The following is a 21,057-nucleotide window of genomic DNA, read 5'->3' on the forward strand; positions in this document are numbered from 1 at the left end:
AATATTTCTCATTAGATTTCTATTTTTACACTGTAATACAATGGATGCCTAAATTCTACCCCATGCACTTGCTTTGTCAAATGAATCTCATTATCTTCTTCTCCATCCTCTTGGGAAAAAGATCTTTTTCAACCTTTTCAATTTCAACAAGAATGAAGTTATAATCCTTATTACTTACTACCATATTCCAACAACAAAACTTTTTCAATGATGCCATCAAGGTTGCTGTAATTAGATTCTTTGCAAAGCTTCATATGTGTAGCACATTTCTCAATAGTTTTGAGCTTATCTTGTACCCTAGTTCTGTGCTCATCACAGTTTTGAGGGATTTGCTTACTTCATGGCCCATCATTATGGTTGGAATTTTCCCTTTCAACCTCAGAAATTTGTTCCGGTTTTACATCATCAACATTATTATCAACATTCTTTTCCCATGTTATAGGTTGCCTGATCTTAGCCTTTTCTATAATCTCAAGGTTTTGGCTTCTAATGTGTGCAAATTCAACGTCATCGGGTGGCCGCTACTTCCACGGAAAAATCTGGGCTGATCGACCCCGAAGGGAATCTAGCCCTGCGGCCAACAACACGGCCTAACCCTAAGGGCTTCAGGGAGAATGGACCCTGTGGCCTCCCGATTGGCGAGGCACTGATTTGACCAACCGAGCTAACCCTTGGGGCTAGGAGTTCTGTTGGTTATGCTGCTAGTTACATTTCAGATTATTAGGTTGTCACATGTTCTATCCAACATCGAGTTGTATGCATTGTTCTTAGGGGCAATAAACAAATTCTCCCTAGAAAAGTTCTTTTTTTTTTCGAAATTTGTGGTGCTTCCATCGATGATATAAATTGCTATCAACATCACCCTCACACACCTCAAAATTATTAATACTCTTAGTATCACCAAACTTTTATGTGGCAATATCGCTACAGGATGCAGGGTTGCCCATATTTAGGCCATGATTAGTTCACGTTCCTTTACATTTAGGACTCTTATTAGCTTGTTCCTTGTTTTTTCTGCCCAAGGAAATTGACAAATGGATGCATCTTCACAAGGATGTTGAGCCCACATACTAGTATTTTCACGATGGCCTTCAATATCTTTATTGTTACAAGGGTCCTCATTACATAATATAAAGAAAGGCTAGCCATTTCCTCTCATTTTGAGGATGATACCTAGGGTAAACCCTAGATTCTTTAGGGCACAAGGCTAGTTCAAAGACAGGGATTCAATTTGTTACAACAATATACTCGTTAAGGGCTCAACATGTCACTTGTCTGAAATGAACTTGGGTAGGGAGGATGACACTCCTCTCAACCACTTGAGTTGAGCCTTACTTTCTAGTTTCATGATCTTTGTATTGTCATTTTTTTGTTCTTTTGTAGCTCCCATGCCACCTTTAGCCACTTTTATAGTGAAATCCTATGCCCTTGAGGGTTCAAAGATGCCTTCAACTTCTTCTACTAGAATTGTTTGTAGACTTCAGGGGTTTTATAACATAGACTAGTTTTGCTTATATGTAGTTTTTTGACATTATTGTACCTAGTAGTCCGATTGACCTATTTATGGTCCTTTGTTAGACATTGATCTTATGTTATTTTTTCTTATTTGCTAGCAACCATTCTTATTTCTTCCAAATCCATGTTGTGTTCTATCTAGGGTAGCCTCTCCATAGATGCATTATCTCATGACAATTTAGTACACCTAAGTGAAATGCAGGTTTTGAGAAAACTTCCATGTGAAGATGACATTTTCAGTCATATAGGTTGCACATACATTGGTTCCTTTCAAGGATCAAACCTTGATCTTCACTTCTTAAAGTAGAGTAAGGATTGTCCCTAATACCACCTTCTCACTAATGTGTTTTTTTGCACATGCTCTAGAATGGAGTTCAAATGCAAGCCAAACTCGAATGAGGAAATGAAACATTAAAGTATACCATAATATTCCATTCCAAGCTCTCTCTATCCATGCATGAAATGTTCCTTCCAAAAATTTTCCTCATGAATTGCCTTGTTAGGGATTTTTCCATTTAGGAAGTGATTTCTTCCATTCACATGTCCTCTCCAAATACTAGTCTCACATTTTCCATTTTGGTTTTGATGTGTTTCTTCTTATGTTTTCTCCCTAGAAAACCTAGTTTTGCCTGGTTTTCCTAATTTCCTATCCTCTTCCTCTATCTATATCACCTAATAACAGGGCTACAACTTATTTTTTGTAATGTTCTCTTTGTTAGATTTTGGTTAGCTCGGAAGGTATTTTCGAGAGAGGACAACCCACCAAAAAGTAGTTTGTCAGGCAATTTACCCAAAAGTGGGGTTTTGGACCCAAAGTGTTGGTTTAGGACCAAAAGAGAAATAATTAATTATTCTAAGGGTCAAGAGTTTAAAACCCTAAGTTCTAGTGGTTTCCTAAATGACCCTAGAGAAAAGTATATAAGGAGCCTCAAGCTCATGAGACATATCAATGAGAAGGACTTCATTGTGTGTGAAGGTTAAAAGGATGTAGCCCTAGAGAGCCAAGTCTAGAGGCCAAGTAGGGCTGGAAAAGAAGTCCAGGTTTGTCCATGAAAGAGGTTGAGGGTTTCTGTTGTAGGGACCATGTATCTTTAGTGCAAGGGAAGGTGGATCTGTGGCGGAAAGTAGAGGTAGGTCGCAACAGAGATCAAGATCCTAGTTGCAACCTACAAAGCGCTTGTCTTGTAGCAGAAAGGGGCAAAAAGGGTCTAGTCGTAGATGACAAGAGACCTGATTTGGGGCAGTAAATGAAGGGTTGAGACCTACAGGACTGAGATCTATAGGCCAAGACCTAGATCAGGTGCTGAGGGTTGGATAGAGGGGTCTCTTGGTTAAGCTAAGTACCTAAGAGACTATAGGGAGAAGGCCGAGTGTTGAATTTCCACGACACTCAAGAATCTGGTTTGGGTCTTAAAATCTCAAACACAAACACCACTCAAATGCCACAACACTTCTACTTTGCACAACAAAATAACAACCATCAGTGAATCAACTAGTGCACATGACATTTTTTTTAACCTTTTAAACCCACTACTTGTTATTACAATGTAGACTACAATAGTCCTAGGGCTCTCGTATTATGGATCATGGCCTTTACATACATCCCTGATACAAGGACACAACTAGGGCTTGGTGTCAACTGCTATAATTACCAATCTACCCTGAACAAAGTACACTTGACCTACTTGCTGATGTGGTGCCCCACAACCCTTTCAGTCCAAGGCACCTTGAACACATTTGGCGGGTCTTCTTGCCTCCCAATCTGTTGATCACTTCATCTTGCCACTGTCAATGATCACAACTCCCTTGTGTGTCACTGAACTTTGGCCCACTACTCTGCCCACTACTAGCCTTCTAGCTCCATTAAGAAGTTTGGTCATTGGGTCTTCTGGAACTTCCCACTTATCAGTGAAGTTTGCCCATCTACAACCCCTAAACTAGGGCCTCATCACTCTGCCTCCTAACAACTTATTAGTCCTTCAATGATCACTGTGCATGAGGACTTGTAAGCTGGCTTCTTACAGTAGATAAGTCCTACCCACTGCATACTCACCAAAAAGAAACACTATTCACAACTTCGTTTGTGAACAGTACTTAGCTGCCTTCACAGAGTGTCTTAATTGCTCTAAGATCACTGTACTAAGGCCTTTTTAGATCTGCCTACTTGTCAACCTGTTGGTCACATCAAAATGATGATCCTAGGTCCTATAAATCTTCCCTTTCAAATCTCTGAAACGCCGCCTGCATTTTTTGATCTAGGGCCCAACAGATTTTCCCTCACACTGTGACATATCAGCTGCTTTTGTCACTCTTCTTAGGGCCACCATAGTTGACCATACACAGTCAACTCCATGACTAATGTAGGGCTTCAAATACTGCCTTGTCTTCTGCAATTTGTCTCCTCAAATTGCCTAGATCTAGGGCTTTTCCAAGCAACCCATTAACAGTGATAAGATGCTTTCTATATGTTCTAAGGGCTGATTACAACTGTTGTTCAAACCCTTGAACATACCTTCTCTTCCTTTACTAAGTCACCCCTTTCACTGTCCTTCCTTCTCAAACTTCTGCCCACAACAAAGAGTCATTTTGCCTCCCTTTCTAGGGTCTCAGTCCTCTTCATTCATCACAGATCTGGGCTATTCTTTCACTGAGATTTGGACAGATCATAAGATGCCTCTTTGCATAGGAAGAAGCCCTAACTGGGGTGTATCAAAACTGCTATCCAAGACCTCATGGAAAACCCTCCAACCTTTGCAATGTAACTCCTCTAGGACACTGCCACTTAGCCTCCAAGCAACCACAGTTTTGGGCGTGTTCATGACTGATTTTCTAGGCCTGTTATAGATCTTTGCAACCCCAAATCTAGGGTTACCTCAAACCTACGATATCCTTCTTTTATCCCTATACTTGTTGTGCTGGTCCTCTAAGGCATGCGACCTTACTCTAGCTTCCCTCCAACCCTCACAGCACTACCAAAATAATCCCATTTAAGGTGTTTCGGCCCTCCAGTAAGGTACAAGAGTCTGTGGCTAGATCACTAGAGTACCAATTTTATTATCCCATAAATTTCAGCCCTTTTCCACACGTCTCTTCCAATACTTGGATGCATAGACTTGCCCACTGAAACCCTCACCAAATTTGGCCAACATCCCCCTGAACCTAGACTAGAATAGGAGAGAAAAAGACAAACACAAAACCCTTCTTCTCACTCCTTATCCAACTCAGCTTCTTGAGGTATGCAGCCTCCTTGGATAAGTTTTCACTTGAGAAGAATGCCATGTTGGATTAGCTCACGACCTTTCCTTGCAACCCTACTCGACCTTCTAGCTCAACCACCTTTAGGGCTACACATCTACTAGCCTCATCAATCAAATGATCTCTTCACTTGATTGATTTAGCTTTGATCGTTGGGCCTCTTTAAATAGTTTCTCCTTTAGTCTCTTAAGAACCCTCTAGACTTAGTGTTTTAGACCGCTATGTTGAAGAATCTAGGGCATCTAAGTATGATGAGATTCTTCTGATGATGATAAGTATTTGTGAAACACTTTTTACTTTTTCGTATTAACACAATCTTCTCTTAATATTATTAGCGTGTGATCTCTTTCTTCATCAAACAATTATAAAAAACAAAAGAGACAAGAACACAAGATGTTGACTCTCATCCAAGGCAAAACCTCTCTCTCCTAGAGAGGAAACCCTTCTGCAAATTTCTCTTATTGAAGCTTCAATTGACAAATTCCAAACCCTAGACCCTTGGCCAGTGGATCTTCCAAGCACAAGACACACTCTCTCTTCCTTTTGTCCCTCAATCAGTGCCTTCTTCTGCTTTGCATCTTGATCTCTTCCTTAGCACTTCTTCCGGCAACTGGTAGCTCTTTTCCCAACAACTGTAGAAACCCTAGGTCTCCTTAGAAACCTCTTCTTTGGATTCTTCCTTTCCTTCTCTACTTCGCTCGACAATCTTCTCTTTTTTTGACACTTAGGCTAGAGAATGAGACCTTCCTTGAGAGATATTTTGAGTTGAGAGGCTGATCCTCTTTACACTACTGTAGGTCTGATTTCTTCGCACATGTCGCTGATATAGACTTGTACTTGGCCCTTTTCTTGCTTCTTTCCTTCGCTTTGGGTGACACTTCCTTCACTTGAGAAGGAGTCCTATTTGGAGCCTCTTTTTCACCCAAAACACCTCTTCTTATGTTGTTGCACTTAGGGTTTTGTTATGACAATAGAATGACCCTTCTTCCTTCGCACATGTGGCATAGATTAGCCCAAAATAACCCTCCAAAAATTGGTTTCTCTTCCTTCTTCTTCACAGCCCTAGAATCACCTTTACGTTGTTTTTACACACTTCTTTTTTGACCTTTCTTCTTCGCTGATTATAGAGATGATTGATGGACTAGTTGTGAAGTCGAATGGCCCTATATATAGGAGTATGTCCCTCCTATTGGGCCGACTTCAGCTAGTGAGGCCGACTTGACTTTAGGTGCACCAAAAATTCATTTCTTTGAGCCAACTTGAGGAGGAGACTTGTCTTTGCTTTGGAGGATCACCTTTAACATATTTCTTTGACTCTAATACATAGGTTTACATAGTGTAACATGCCCACATGGGTCTTCAATAATTACATTGACTCTTTGACTTTCCTAGAAGCACTTCAACATGTGCTTGACCTATCAAATGGACAAGAAATCCATTCTTGTTAATGACAAAATTAATAATTCTTTTCTTTTACAAGTACAAAGATCAAAATTACATTTATGAAGACAAAACCTAGTTACACTTTCTTCAACACTCCCTCTTAACTAGGGAGGTATTCATAAATCAATTTACAAGGCGTTTTGACATTTTCAATATGAATAATTCACATAAGAGAAATCAGATTGGAAATCCATCTGTTATAGCATCATAGTAACCAACATTATTTCCACAACAAGGCCTTGACTAACAACTCTATCTCTCATTAGATCAGAGCACAAGGTTGACGAGACCAATGACTATAGAGACTTTCATCATTGTCTCTCAAGGTACATACCCACGTGGGTGTTCACTGTGTATGACCTTCTAGGAATATTCTTATCTTGGGTTCCCATCCCTCAAAGAATATCAGTCCTCTTGCCTACTCTTCTATTGGATGCCCTACACATCCTCAAAGAGCATCAGATTCCAGATGATTACCCAATCCTCCATTCTTTCTTCCCCAGTGAAGACAAGAATGTTTCATCTATCTCTCCCTCTCAACTAGGGAAGATATGACCATTCCTGTAAAGGAATGTACCCAAGTTTCCTCTGACTAGGAACTTGCCCAAGCTCCCTCTTAATTAGGGACTTGTCAGAGCTCCCTCTTCAACTAGAGAATCTCTTTTTCATCAACAAATTATTCTTTGTGGGTCCTTCAGCTGCTTGATCAATTTCTTTCTTTTATGTCATGAAATTCAGTCACGCTTCTTCTTTGTAGGGCATCAACCATCAATTTCTTTCCTTCTTAGTTCGTCATGTCATTCCTTTCTCCATGGAAAGTGGCCTTCTTGATATATATTTGGAACCTCCATCATATGGTTACTTCTTTCTCATCATGTTTCTTTCTGGAATTTCCATTCTCTACATGAATGCTAGTTGTACTTACGCTTACAACTCTTATTCCAGTAGCCCTGCATGACTATATCCAAATATTACTCAAGAAAAACAAAAAATATAACATTAAATCAAATAGTACCTTACGAGATGGCTTTCCATCATGACATCTTGTTGATTTGAATCATCAACATCCTGCATTTTCACATCTCCAAGGCCTTTCTAGGTGTCAATGGTCCTTTGATCTTTTTCTTCCTTTATCAGAATTCTTGTGCCTTCTTCCGGGAGATGCTTTCAACAAATCTGTCAGATGTTGATTCCTAGTGTCCATGGTTTCCTTTTATCCATGATCTCTTTATCTCATATGCTTCTTTATAGATTTTCTTGTCAACCACCTCATACCTCATATGAGGATATTTCTCATGTTGACCTTTTTCATGTGAGAACCATGTCTTCATGCATATCTTCAATGAAATAGATCTACCCTGTTCTTGACCATGCTACCAGAGAAATTTCCCATGCTCATTGATACAAATGATGACATGACTTTAACTGAAAACATAGATGCATACATACCTCATCTTAGTTCTTTCCTTGATCATATCAGCTTCCTTTGACAGTTTCCTAGATTAAGATTGCCTTAGTCTCCTTTGCTTCGCTACATCTTTCCTTGGCTACATATCATCCTTTCTTGAATCCTCATAAGTGGAATTCTTATCGAGATTTCTGCTTTTCCTTAAAGTCATGAACCCTTTATTGAATATTTCACGGAGAATCCTTATAGTCCTCATCCTGCAAATGCTTCTTTCCACTGACGATAGTGGCCTTCTAAGATGATTCTTCTTGATCATGATCATTCCTTTATGCATTGATGAGGTCATTCAATGGCTACATCATTCCTACATGAATATCTTTATCTGAGCTATCTCTGCATAATGCTCCTATATTCTCGAAGATTCCATTCTCAAAAATCATGCATTTTATCCTACTTCTACATATCCCTATGATACCCAATACTTTAAAGAAGACTTTTGTGAAGAAGTTGATCTCAATCATAGTAGAGATCCGAAGGGTCCTGCCTCTTCTGCTTCTTCTCTTCTTCTTTCACTTCTTGGGTAATGTGGGCTTCTTCTCGTTTCCTCTTATTCTTGTCCTTCTTGAACTTAGGACAATCCCTCTTCTAGTGTCCATACTCTTGACAGCCAAAGCATTAGGATATGGACATATCTCTTTTACCTTTTCTCCATGGACCAAACTTGCCAAATTTCACTTTTCTCTTGGCCATAGCAACAAATGCCTGCTCCTTTGATCCCACATCATCTTTGGCTTTGAGTCTAGTCTCCTCAATTTTGCATAGAGACCAAAGTTCATTCAACGGGGTAGCTTCCTTCTTGGCATATATACTTGATGTGAAGTTGCCCCATTCCTTAGGTAATGCATTGAGCACCACAGTTGTCATCTCTCCCTTTGACATAACTTCTCCCAGTTCTTGCAGCTGGTCTCTCATCTTAGAGACCTTCATGAAGTAGCGGGATTTTCCTTCTTCCTTGGAGATCTTCATTTTATATAGTTCATCACGTAACGATATCACTTCTCCAGATGTACTAACTGATAATAGCTCCACCAACTTATCATAGATTTCTTTAGATGCTTCAAGTTTGGAAACATAAGGAATGAGAGGGTCCTTGATGGATTCTATTAGAATCCTTTGAGCACTTGTTTCATCCTTATTATACTTTGCTAGGGCTTGAGCTTGTTCCTTAGTAGGAATAGTGACACTCCCTTTGATGTAGTCCAAAAGTTATTTTTCTTTGAGAAGTAGATCAGTCCTCTTTTTCCATGCAAGGAAATTAGCAGTCCCAACCAATTTGTTGCTTTCCTTGCAAAAAGAGATTTTGATATTTTCAGAAGAGGACATAAAAATACTTACTTGAGAGAGTTGTTGTGAAGAGACCTTGCTGCTTCCTTGAAGATTTGATGATTTGACTTCTTAGATCTTGGAGTTCTTCAATATGCTTCCTTCAAGGTGCCTTATGAGGGATTTTCTTGGTGATGAAAACTTCTCATTGTGTAGATATGGAGATCTTCAATTATGATTCTGGATATGAGTACCTTCCTTTGAAGATGATGAGTCTTTGATGTAAACCCTTCTTGGATGAACCTTCTTGTAGAAGCCTTTAGATGGAAGGCGTTCTTCTTTCTTTGTTCCCAGGATGGTATTCCTTCTTGATGGATCTAGGAGAGGAGATGATAATCCTCCTTCTCTTTGATGGATATGGAACCCTTGCTTGTAGATCTAATGCTTCAACCTTTGTTTCACCTTGCTTCTTGATGTTGATGCTTCAATATTCTATGTGTTCTTGAGATGCCCTTCCTTGATGTGTCACCTTATCTCTGAAACTGCGTTGAAGAATCTAGGGATCTAAGTATGATGAGATTCTTCTGACGATGATAACTATTTGTGAAGCACTTTTTACTTTTTCTTATTAACACAAATATTCTCTTATTATTATTAGTGTGTGATCTCTTTCTTCATCAAACAATTATCAAAAACAAAAGAGACAAGAACACAAGATGTTGGCTCTCAGCCAGGGAAAAATTTATCTCTCCTAGAGAGGAAAACCCTTCTTTAAATTTCTCTTATTGAAGATTCAATAGAAAAATACCAAACCCTAGACCCTTGACAAATGGATCCTCCAAGCACAAGACACAGTCTCTCTTCTGCTTTGCACCTTGATCTCTTTCTTTGTTCTTCTTTTGGAAACTAGTAGCTCTTTTTCCGGCAACTGCAGAAACCCTAAGTCTCCTTAGAGACCTCTTCTTTGGAGTCTTTCTTTCCATCTCTACTTCGCTTGGAAATCTTCCCTCTCTTTGACACTTAGGCTAGAGAATGAGACCTTCCTTGAGAGATATTTCCAAGTTGAGAGGCTGATCCTCTTTACCCTACTGCAGGTCTGATTTCTTTATGTGTGGCTGATGTACTTGGCCCTTTTCTTGCTTCTTTCCTTCGCTTTAGGTGAGACTTCCTTCGCTTGAGATGGAGGCCTATTTGGAGCCTCTTTTTCACCCAAAACACCTCTTCTTATGTTGTTGCACTTAGGGTTCTGTTATGACAATAGAATGACCCTTCTTCCTTCGCACGTGTGGCATAGATTAGCCCCAAAACAACCCTCCCAAACTCGGTTTCTCTTCCTTCTTCGCTGCCCTAGAATCACCTTTATGCTCCTTTTTCGCACTTCTTTTTCGACCTTTCTTCTTCGCTGATTTCAGAGATGATTGATGGACTAGTTGTGAGGTCAAATGGCCCTATATATAGGAGTTTGTCCCTCCTATTGGGCCGACTTGACTTTAGGTGCACCAAAAATTCATTTCTTTGAGCCGACTTAAAGAGGAGACTTGTCTTTGCTTTGGAGGATCACCTTTAACATATTTCTTTGACTCTAATACATAGGTTTACATAGTGTAACATGCCCACATGGGTCTTCAATAATTACATTGACTCTTTGACTTTCCTAGGAGCACTTCAACATGTGCTTGACCTATCAAATGGACAAGAAATCCATTCTTGTTAATGACAAAAATAATAATTATTTTCTTTTACAAGTACAAAGATCAAAATTACATTTATGAAGATTGAACCTAGTTACACTTTCTTCAACACTCTACAACCTAGAAAATAATATTGTCTTTTTAGATTTTAAACCCCTTCTTGGATCCAAAATCCCCTTGCTTGGTTATTTCACCCACAAAAATTTGTGGTCTATTTCCTCCCAAAACCAATGCCCTAGGTTGTGGGAGTACCTCCCAAGCCACACAAATCAACACTCCCTCTTAGTTAGGGAGGTACTTCCATTGCTAGGAAGTATCCATCATCATCACCGGTGACACTAGCCCATTTGACATCCACCTTTGCAGCATACCCTGTAGAATGGACCACACTATCTCAGTAGCAACTCTACCTCATCTCGTCAGAACTTGAAAATCTCAAACTTCCATAGGGCTGCCCCCTTTGAAGCTAGCCTTTGGGTCTACATGGTCTCCACTAGCTCACACTGCTCCCATTGCGCACATTCTGATCCATTGGCCCTTCAAAGTAGCTATGATACTATGTTGAATTTCCACGACACTCAAGAATCTGGTTTAGATCTTAAAATCTCAAGCATAAACACACTCAAATGCCACAACACTTCTACTTTACACAACAGTATAACAACCATCAGTGAATTAACTAGTGCACATGACAATTTTTTTAACCTTTTAAACCCATTACTTGTTATATTACAATTTGGAAAACACCAGTCTCAGTGCTCCTGTACCAAGGATCATGGCCCTTATAGACAACCCTGATACAAGGGTACAACTAGGGCTTGGTGTCAACTGATATGATCACCAATCTACCCTGAACAAAGTACACTTGACCTACTTGCTGATGTGGTGCCCCACAACTCTTTTAATCCACGCACCTTGAACACATATGGCGGGTCCTCTTGCCTCCCAATCTATTGATCACTTCAACTTGCCATTATCTTTAGCTTTGGTATGTGAGAACTATCTCCTCTTTCTACAATTTTATTAAATTTTGATATTGATAAGTAGAAAACCTATTGACAGATAGCCTGGATTAATCAATCAGAACATGTTTTAGCTGGCATTTAAAAATAGTCTTCTTGATAAATATTGAGTAATATTTGGAGAAGATTTTGGATGGAGCATCATTGGGAGTCTTAGAGGGGATGTTATACTCCCAAACGGGAATAGTGTTTAGAGGTAATTTCGTTAATGGCTTTTAGCTTTGTATTTAAATTTTACAGAGTCATTAATATGTGGTGATACCTGAGTTATATCTAGGCTGAATGTCGGATGCAATGGCCCTGTAAATCAGGTGGAATGTTGTAGATTGAATTTTAAACTTGCTGGAAAGATTTTAAATCTTCTATGAGCAGTTGTTGCCCAATAATATTCATCTTCTAGTACTCATTTTCTTTTGTGTGATGGGTGCTGTTTTTGAAGTAATAATAAATATATATCAGTTTTCCTAATGATAATGAGCCTTGGATCTAGATTTTGGAAAATAACAAAGATCCCCATGCAAAAAGAATTTCCACTTAGAGGTGAACAAAAAACGATGATCAATATTTTTGATCTGCTTTCAGGGACTAATCAAACACAAGAAGTGATGTTACATGGAAAGGCTAGGCAAAAGTTGAAGATATATGCTCTAAGCAGCTTACAGGAAATTGTTCATCAGAACATTGACTTTTATCAGTGAAATATGTAACAGGAGGACATATAGGTATTAAAAGTCATTGTAATATGTGAAAGTTGTGGAAACCATAGGGTGTGGTTAGAATTCACCTTTTACCGAAGGAAAGTAAGTAGAGTAGTAGTTCATGAAGAACGAAATCTGTCAATTGATCAAAGCTCTTGTGTTGCACTCGTTAGCTAGAAGCTATGTTTGTTCTGACTTTGTTTGATTTGATTGTTGTCAATATTTAAAGCTTCACAGCCAAGTCTTTGCATGTGTGTTCCAATTATCGGGCACTGAAATGATGTAGTCTCAAGTCCAGTTGCAGATACCTGAATGTGGTCAGGGAAAAATCTGATTGTTCCAAGGGATCTGTACACTCTCAACTTTCTAGCTCCATTAAGAAGTCTGCTCATTGGGTCTTCAGGAGCTGCTCACTTATCACTGAAGTTTGCCCATCTGCAACTCTTGAACTAGGGCTCCATCACTCTGCCTCTTAACAACTCTTTAGTCTTTCAATGATCATTGTACAGGAGGACTTCTAATGTCGGCTTCTTATAGTAGATAAGACCTTCTACCCACTACAGACTCGCGCACAAGAAACATTTTTCACAACTTCGTTTGTGAACACTACTTAACTGCCTCCACATTGTGTCTTAGTTGCTCCAAGATCACTGTACTAAGGTCTTTTAGATCTGCCCACTTGTCAACCTTCTGGTCACATCAGAATGCTGATCCTAGGGCCTATAAATCTGCCCTTTCAGATCTCTGAAACGCCTCCTGCATTTTTTGATCTAGGGCCCAATAGATCTGCCCTCACACTGACATATCAGTTGCTTTTGTCACTCTTCTTAGGGCCACCATAGCTGCCCATACACAATCAACGCCATGATTGATCTAGGGCTTCCAAGGCCGCCCTTTCTTCTGCAATTTGTCTCCTCAAATTGCCCAGATCTAGGGCACTTCCAAGCAGCCCACTAACAGTGATAAGATGCTTTCTATATCCCTGTTCTTAGGGCTAATTACAACTGGCTATTCAAACCCTTGAACAAACCTTCTCTTCCTTTACTAAGTCACCCTTCTTGCTGTCCTTCCTTCTCAATCTTCTGCCCACAACAAAGAGTCAGTTTTCCTCCTTTTCTAGCGTCTCGACCCTCTTCATTCATCAAAGATATGGGCTATTCTTTCACTGAGATTTGGACAGATCATAGGATGCCTCTCTGCATAGGAAGAAGCCCTAACTAGGGCATATCAAAACTGTTGCCTAAGACCTCATGGACAACCCTCCAACCTTTGCAATCTAACTCCTTGAGGACAATGCCACTTAGCCTCTAAACAACCACGGTTCTGGGCATTGTCATGACTGATTTTCTAGGCTTGCTACAAATCTCTGCAACCCCAAATGTAGGGCTACCTCAGACCTACAGTATCCTCCTTCTAGCCCTATACTTGTTGCGCTAGCCCTTTGAGGCATGTGACCTTACTCCAACTTCCCTCCAACCCTCATGGCATACCAAAACAATCCCATTTAAGGTGTTTCAACCCTCCAATAAGGTACAAGAGTCTGCGGCCAGATCACTGGAGTACCACTGCTATTAGCCCAAAACTTCCAACCCTTTTCCACAGGTCTTTTCCAATACTTGGATGCACAGGCTTGCCCACTGAAACCCTCACCAAACTCGGCCAACATCCTCCTTGAACCTGGACCAGAACATGAGACAAAAAGACAAACACAAAACCCTTCTTCTTGCACTTTATCCAACTCGGCTTCGTGAGGTATGCGACCTCCTTGGATCAGACTTCACTTGAGAAGAATGCCACATTGGATTAGCTCACGACCTTTCCTTGTAGCTCTACTCGGCCTTCTAGCTTGGCCTTCTTTAGGGCTACATCTCTACTAGCCTCCACGATCAAATGATCTCTGCACTTGATTTATTTAGCCTTGATCCTTAGGCCTCTTTAAATAGTTTCTCCTTTAGTCTCTTAGGAACCCTCTAGACTTAGGGTTTTAGTCCTCTAGACCTTAGGAAATAATATTATTTTTTTTAGATTTTAGACCCCTTCTTGGGTTCAAAACCCCACTGCTTGGGTATTTCACCCACAAAATTTGTGGTCCATTTCCTCCCAAACCTATTGCCCTAGGGTTGTGGGAGTACCTCCCAAGCTACACAAATCAACACCGAGTGTGTGGCAGGTCTGCTAAGGGTTGGAGCATAGGCTTTGAAGGACAAATCTGAGGAGTTGCAACTTGTAAGAACAAGGTCGAGGTGTGAAGGGTAGTAAAGGGCTTGTTTAGGAATGCAATGGACCCTAAAATTAAGGGCTTGAACAATCCAAGAAAGGTCTACTCGCACCCTAAATAGTGGTAGATATGTGAAGGTCGAGGCCTAGAATTGAAGGTTGAACAAAGTGGGTGCAATCCAAGAGTGGTAAAGGCAGACTACAATGAGGACAAGGGCAAGGACAAAGTTTGTTGAGATCTGTTATGTGCTAGAGTCTTGTTGATGAGCCTGCCAAAAACGCCTGTGAGATTGCTAGCCTGTGAGGTCTCTCAAAAGTCTGATCAATGCCAATTGTGGAAGACATTAATGGGTAGCAAGAAATCTATGGGCATAAGGGTTTAGCCTAGGTCTAAGAATGTTGCCAGGAGAAGTTTAGAAGGATGTTGAGTTTGTCCTAAAGTCTCTTCACAAACAAAGTTGTGAACATAGTGCATTTTGAGGGCTAATATGCAGTGGGTTGATGGACAATATCTACTATGAGTTAGTTGATTGTTGGAGGGCTAATATACAATGATCTGAAGGGCAGATCCACTGTGAGTAGCAAAGATATTATGGGCTGATATGCAGTGCATTTGATGGATCAAGCCACTGTGAGTAGTTGTGTGTGACAGAGGGTAATGTGGACTGAAAGGGCTGAAGGAGAAGGGCTTCTCCAACAAGTAAGATTGTTTATCCTTATATGTTTTGTGGGCAGATTGTAGATTTGAAGCAATAGATCACAAGACCTATGTTTTTGTATACTATGTATTCTAGCTGTACTAGTGATCGAGGGCCATGATCCTTGGTATGGGAGCCCTATGATTCTTTTATTGATGGATTAATAAAATAATCGAGCTTTGGGCTCAAATCTTTGTGTACTAAATTGATTTTATTGCTGAAGATTTCCGTGTGCAAAGTGCTAGAAAGTTGTGGGTTCCTAGTGTGTTTGTGTGTATGCTTAGCCTCAGACCAGATCTAGGGCCTAAGGAAAATTCAACATGGTATCAAAGCCACTTTGAAGAGCACTTGAATCAGAGTGTTCTAGTGAAGGTTGTGTAGACTTAGAGGGAGTCTAGCTTTAGAGGGAGACTGCAAAGGATTGTCAGCTGTCATATGAAAGTTTGAATCTTCAGGTTCTATCGAGATAAAGGAGTTTTCAGCCCATGCAAGGACAATCATGAATCATGAGATAACATTCATGGTGGTGCAAGGAAAGTCGTAGATCCTGCAAGGACAGGCATGGATCACATTGGAAAAGTCATGTTGCATGCGAGAACATTCATGCACCATGCAAGACAAATCTTGGCCAAGTACAAAGAAGTCTTAGCACATATGAGGACAGATATGGCTACACAAGGAAAGTCATGACTCATGCGAGGATGGTCATGAGCATGCAAGGAAAGTCATGGAGCTGGAAGTGTGAAGGAAATACCTTCCTCACTAAGAGGGAGATTTAGATTTTGGTTAGCTCGGAAGGTATTTCCAAGAGAGGACAACCCACCAAAAAGTAGTTTGTTGGGTGATTTACCCAAAAGTGGGGTTTTGGACCCAAATTGTGGGTTTAGGACCAAAAAAGAACTAATTAATTATTCTAAGGGTGAAGAGGTTAAAACCCTAAGTTTTATTGGTTTCCTAAATGACCCTAAAGAAAAGTATATAAGGAGCCTAAGGAGAGGCTCATGAGACATATCAATGAGAAGGACTTCATTGTGTGTGATGGCTAGAAGGATGTAGCCCTAGAGGAGCCAAGTCTAGAGGTTGAGTAGGGCTGGAAAAGAAGTCTAGCTTTGTCCATGAAAGAGGCCTAAGGTTTCTGTTGTAGGGACCGTGTATTTTTTGTGCAAGGGAAGGTGGATCTGTGGCTGAAAGCAGAGGTAGGCCGCAACAGAGATCAAGATCCTAGTCACAACCTACAAAGTGTTTGTCTTGTAGTAGAAAGGGGCAAAAAGGACCTAGCTGCAGATGACAAGAGACCTGATTTGAAGCAGTAAATGAAAGGCCAAGACCTACGTGATGCATATCTATAGGTTGAGACCTAGATTAGGTGTTGAGGGCTGGAAAGAGGGGTCTGTTGGTTAAGCCGAGGACCTAATGGACTACAGGGAGAAGGTCGAGTGTGTGGGAGGTCTGCTAAGGGTTGGAACGAAGGGTTTGAAGGACAAATCTGAGGAGCCGCAACTGGTAAGAACAGGGCTGAGGTGTGAAGGGTAGTAAAGGGCTTGTTCAAGAATGCAGTGGAGCCCAAAAGTAAAGTCGAGGCTTGAACAGTCCAAGAAAAGTCTACTTGTAGCCTAAACAGTGGTAGATCTATGAAGGTTGAGGCCCAAACTTGAAGGCCAAACAAAGTGGGTGCAATCCAAGAGTGGTAAAGGTGGACTACAGTGAGAACAATGGCAAGGACAGAGTTCGTTAAGATCTGTTATGTTCTATAGTCTTGTTGAGGAGCTTGCCAAAAAAGACATGCGAGATTGCTAGCCTATGAGGTCTTTTAAAAGTATGATCAGTGGTAGTTGTGGAAGACATTAATGGGTAGCAAGAGATCTATGGGCAAAAGGGTTTAGCCCAGGTCTAAGAATGCTACCAGTAGAAGTTTAGAAGGATGCTAAGCTTGTCCTAAAGTCTGTTCACAAACAAAGTTGTGAACAGAGTGCATTTCGAGGGCTAGTATGCAATGGGGTTGGTTGTTGGAGGGCTACTATACAATGATCTGAAGGGTAGGTCCACTAAGTAGCAGAGATATTATGGGATGATATGTAGTGCATTTAATGGATCAAGCCACTATGAGAAACTGTGAGTGACAGAGGGTAATGTGGATTGAAAGGGCTGAAGGAGAAGGGCTTCTCTAGCAAGTAAGTCAGATTGTTTATCCTTGTATGTTTTGTGGGAAAAATGAAGATTTGAAGCAGCAGATCACAAGCCCTATGTTTTTGTATACTATGTATACTAGTGGTACTAGTGATCGAGGGCCATGATCCCTGGTATTGGAGCCCCATGATTCTTTTATTGATGGATTAATAAAATAATTGTGCTTTGGGCTCAAATCTTTATGTACTAAATTGATTTCATTGCTGAAGATTTTCGCTATGCAAAGTGCTAGAAAGTTGTGGGTTCTAGTGTGTTTGTGTGCATGATTAGCCTCAGACCAGATCTAGGGCCTAAGGAAAATTCAACACTCTTCCCCCTTGTACTAATGTTAGTAATGAGCTCCATTCCTTAAACCTAGTAGAATTGATGTTTGCCCTAATATGTTGTCCTCCTACTTTTGTAGACTTAAAGTATCTGTTTTCCCTCATTTGATATCTTTTGATATATTTGCTCCCCTTCATTGGCAATTAATGAACACATCTGCAAGATACTCAAAGATATTTTCTTTAAGGTTTTGGATTTGTCTTAAATCTCTCCTTCACATTCTCTTACCTCCTTGATATAGGCCTTATATCCTTTCTAACTTTCTAAAGGTTCATCCCTAGTGTTGAAGATGGACTTGAGAAAGACATCTTTCCCCTCCTCTAAATAGTACCCCTTTTTAATAATATAATGCACTCTATGTTAATATTTTTCATGAGATTTTTGGTGTATTTCAAAGATTTCTCATAAGATTTTCTGGTTTTGTTTTTGTTTAGTGGGTGAGGAAATTAGTGCAGATTTTGTAAGTGAAGGCTAAAGATAAGGCATGTATGGTTAATTTATCTCATTCTATGCTACATAATTACATAATGTGTGTGTGTGTTTTTTTAAAATTTAGAGGCAATGTAGGCAATGGAAAGTAGTGTTTTTTTTTTTTTTTTTAGAGGCAATGTAAGCAATGCAAAGTAGAGTTTTTTTTTTAAATTTAGAGGCAATGTAGGTAATGGAAAGTGTAGGAGCACTCTTGAATATCTTTGTGTAAAAGGGCCAAAGGGTGAGTTCTCTTTTGTTGCACAATGCATGTAATCCTCCCCATTTCAAATACAATGGTGCTACTCCCTCCTTACTTTTGCATAAGAATTTTGTTTGCCATTAAACATTTCTTATATTCTTATACTATATTATAGTCTATTTAATATTTCTCTTAAGAATTTTAGCATGTTCTAAAGATTTCTCATGAGATTTTTTTATTTTGTTTTTTCGTTAGATTCAATGGTTGGAGGAATCAAGGTTGGGTCCTAGAACCTATAGGGAAATGTGGAGGATTAGTGATGAATCTACTAAAATGTTGGTGTGAGAGAGATCCTAGTAAAGTGCAGAGGTAGAGGAAGAGGTGAGTTCTTTTGGTGCCAATTCCATGTTATGATCAATTGTGACAACCTCCTTATTTCAAATACAATGGCTCCCCTCCCTTTTTATGTAGTTAGGGTTTTTGATGTTTCTATAAGATTATTTACTTATGCATAAGATTACTTATGGGATTTTTGGTCTCTATTTAAAATTTCTCGTAGGATAATCTAGTCTTTTTTTCATAATTATTTTAAGATACTTCGTGTGTATTTAATATTTCTCATAAGATTTTTTGGTCTCTTTTACTTTAATTTGTGCTATGCAGGGTGTTCTTTGTTCGCACGTGGATGCTTTTTGGGGTTGCAAAGTAGAGTTTGTCAATAATGTTTCTCTCTATTTGTTCCTTTTTGTTTTTTCTCTTGTTATTTGTATCTTTCACTATTGTTGTTATTGTTTTTATTTTTATTTAAATCTAAACATTGTGAGCATGACTAATTTGTTTAAATTTAGATGTGATGTAGTGTAGGTATAGGAAGATGGAGGATTATTGATGAGACTCATGAAATATCTTTGTGAGAGAGATGTGGGCCAGTGCAACAAAGGTGGAGGTAGATGGTGAGTTCTTATTTGGTGGAAAGCCCATGTATGCTATGCTATGAAATTGTTCTCATTTCAAATAAAAAGTTCTCCTCCCTTGGCTATTTAGGGTTTGTGATTTTTGTCTTTGAATAAAATGTAATTAATTTTGCATAATATTTTTGTTCTATTTTGTGTCTTTTATAGATTTCTTGTAAGATATTTTGATCTTTATTTAATATTTTATGGTTTGATTTTTGTTTAGTTTAGTGGGTGGTAAATTAATGTAGGTCCTAATGGTCAAGGATTTCATAGATGTATTGGGTAAAGGTGAATGTTGTGGTGTATCTATGGTCACATACATGTGTTTGTTTAAATTAGAAGCATTTTACATTATTGGTCATTTGTTTAATTATGAGTGCAATGCAATATAGGTAAAAGAATGCAGAGGATCACTAATGACTCTACTGAAATATCTTCATTAAGAGAGACATTATAGTGGAGTGCAGATACAAACATGGAGGTAAGTTTTCTTTTGGTGCAAAATCCATTCATAATCTGCTACAAAATCTTCCCACTACAAACACTATAGTTCTTTTCCCTCTTTACTTATTTAGGGTTTATGATTTTTGGTGTTTGAATAAGATATACCTTTTGGTGCATAAGATTATTCATAAGATATTTGGTCTCTATTTAAGATTTTCGATAAGGTATTTTTCTCTATTTCATATTTCTCACAATATTTTATGTGTATTTAGTATTTTTTCATAATATTTTCTTGTCTCTATTTAATACTGCTCTATTTTTTGATGTGCAGGGTTTCCTTGGTTGGCCATGGACACTTTTTGGGGTTGTAGAGCATACTCTTGTTTGTTTTTTTTATGTTTTTTTTCTTGTTAATTTTGTTTTAATTGTTGGTCATATTTTTTGCTATTGTTGTTGTTTTTTTTTTTATTGTTGTGGCTCTTATATCCTTGAATTTATGAGCATGGCCATGCTAATTTGTGGTTTAGTATTTTGTTTTTCTTGTGTATTTTGATTTATTTTTCTTTTTTTATTCAATGGGTGAAGAAATCAAGAAATACCTTAACAACCCATAATGTGGGTGTAGGGTTGATGTGGAGTCCACAATTGTAGTGGGCAAAGGTGAAGAGGTATGTAATTGTGGAATTTACTTGTTTATGGGCAAAGGCAAAAAAGGTATGTATAAGGGGAATTTACTTGTTTGCTACTGCATAATTATGTCGTTTCATGCCCATTTTAATTTAACTGATTTGTTGCGTCATCCTTATATCATGTGTTTGTTGAAATTTAAATGCAATGCTGAGTAAGAAAGGTGAATAAGCACTAATGATACTAATGAATATCTTTGTGTGAGAGAGACATGGAGCATTATAGCAAAAGTAGAAGCAAAGGTAGAGGGTAAGTTATCTTTTGGTGCAAGGCTCATGTAGCATGTATGTTCTACTATAAAATCCTCCTAGTTCATGGTTCAGATACCATGGTTCTCCACCCTTCTTACCAATTTGGGGTTTTTAATTTTTCATAGCATAAGATGTACTTCTATTTAAATTATATGCATCTTCTATTATTTGGAATTCTCTTATTTATTGGATGTAGTGCAAATGCAGGTAAAGAAAGGTGGCCGAGCAAAGGTGGAGCAACAATGCTGAATTCTCTTATTTATTGGAT

This window comes from Pinus tabuliformis, chromosome J (genome assembly GCF_031772625.1).
Source record: "Pinus tabuliformis cultivar Carrire ecotype Pingquan chromosome J, CPIR1, whole genome shotgun sequence".
NCBI classification, from domain to species: domain Eukaryota; kingdom Viridiplantae; phylum Streptophyta; class Pinopsida; order Pinales; family Pinaceae; genus Pinus; species Pinus tabuliformis.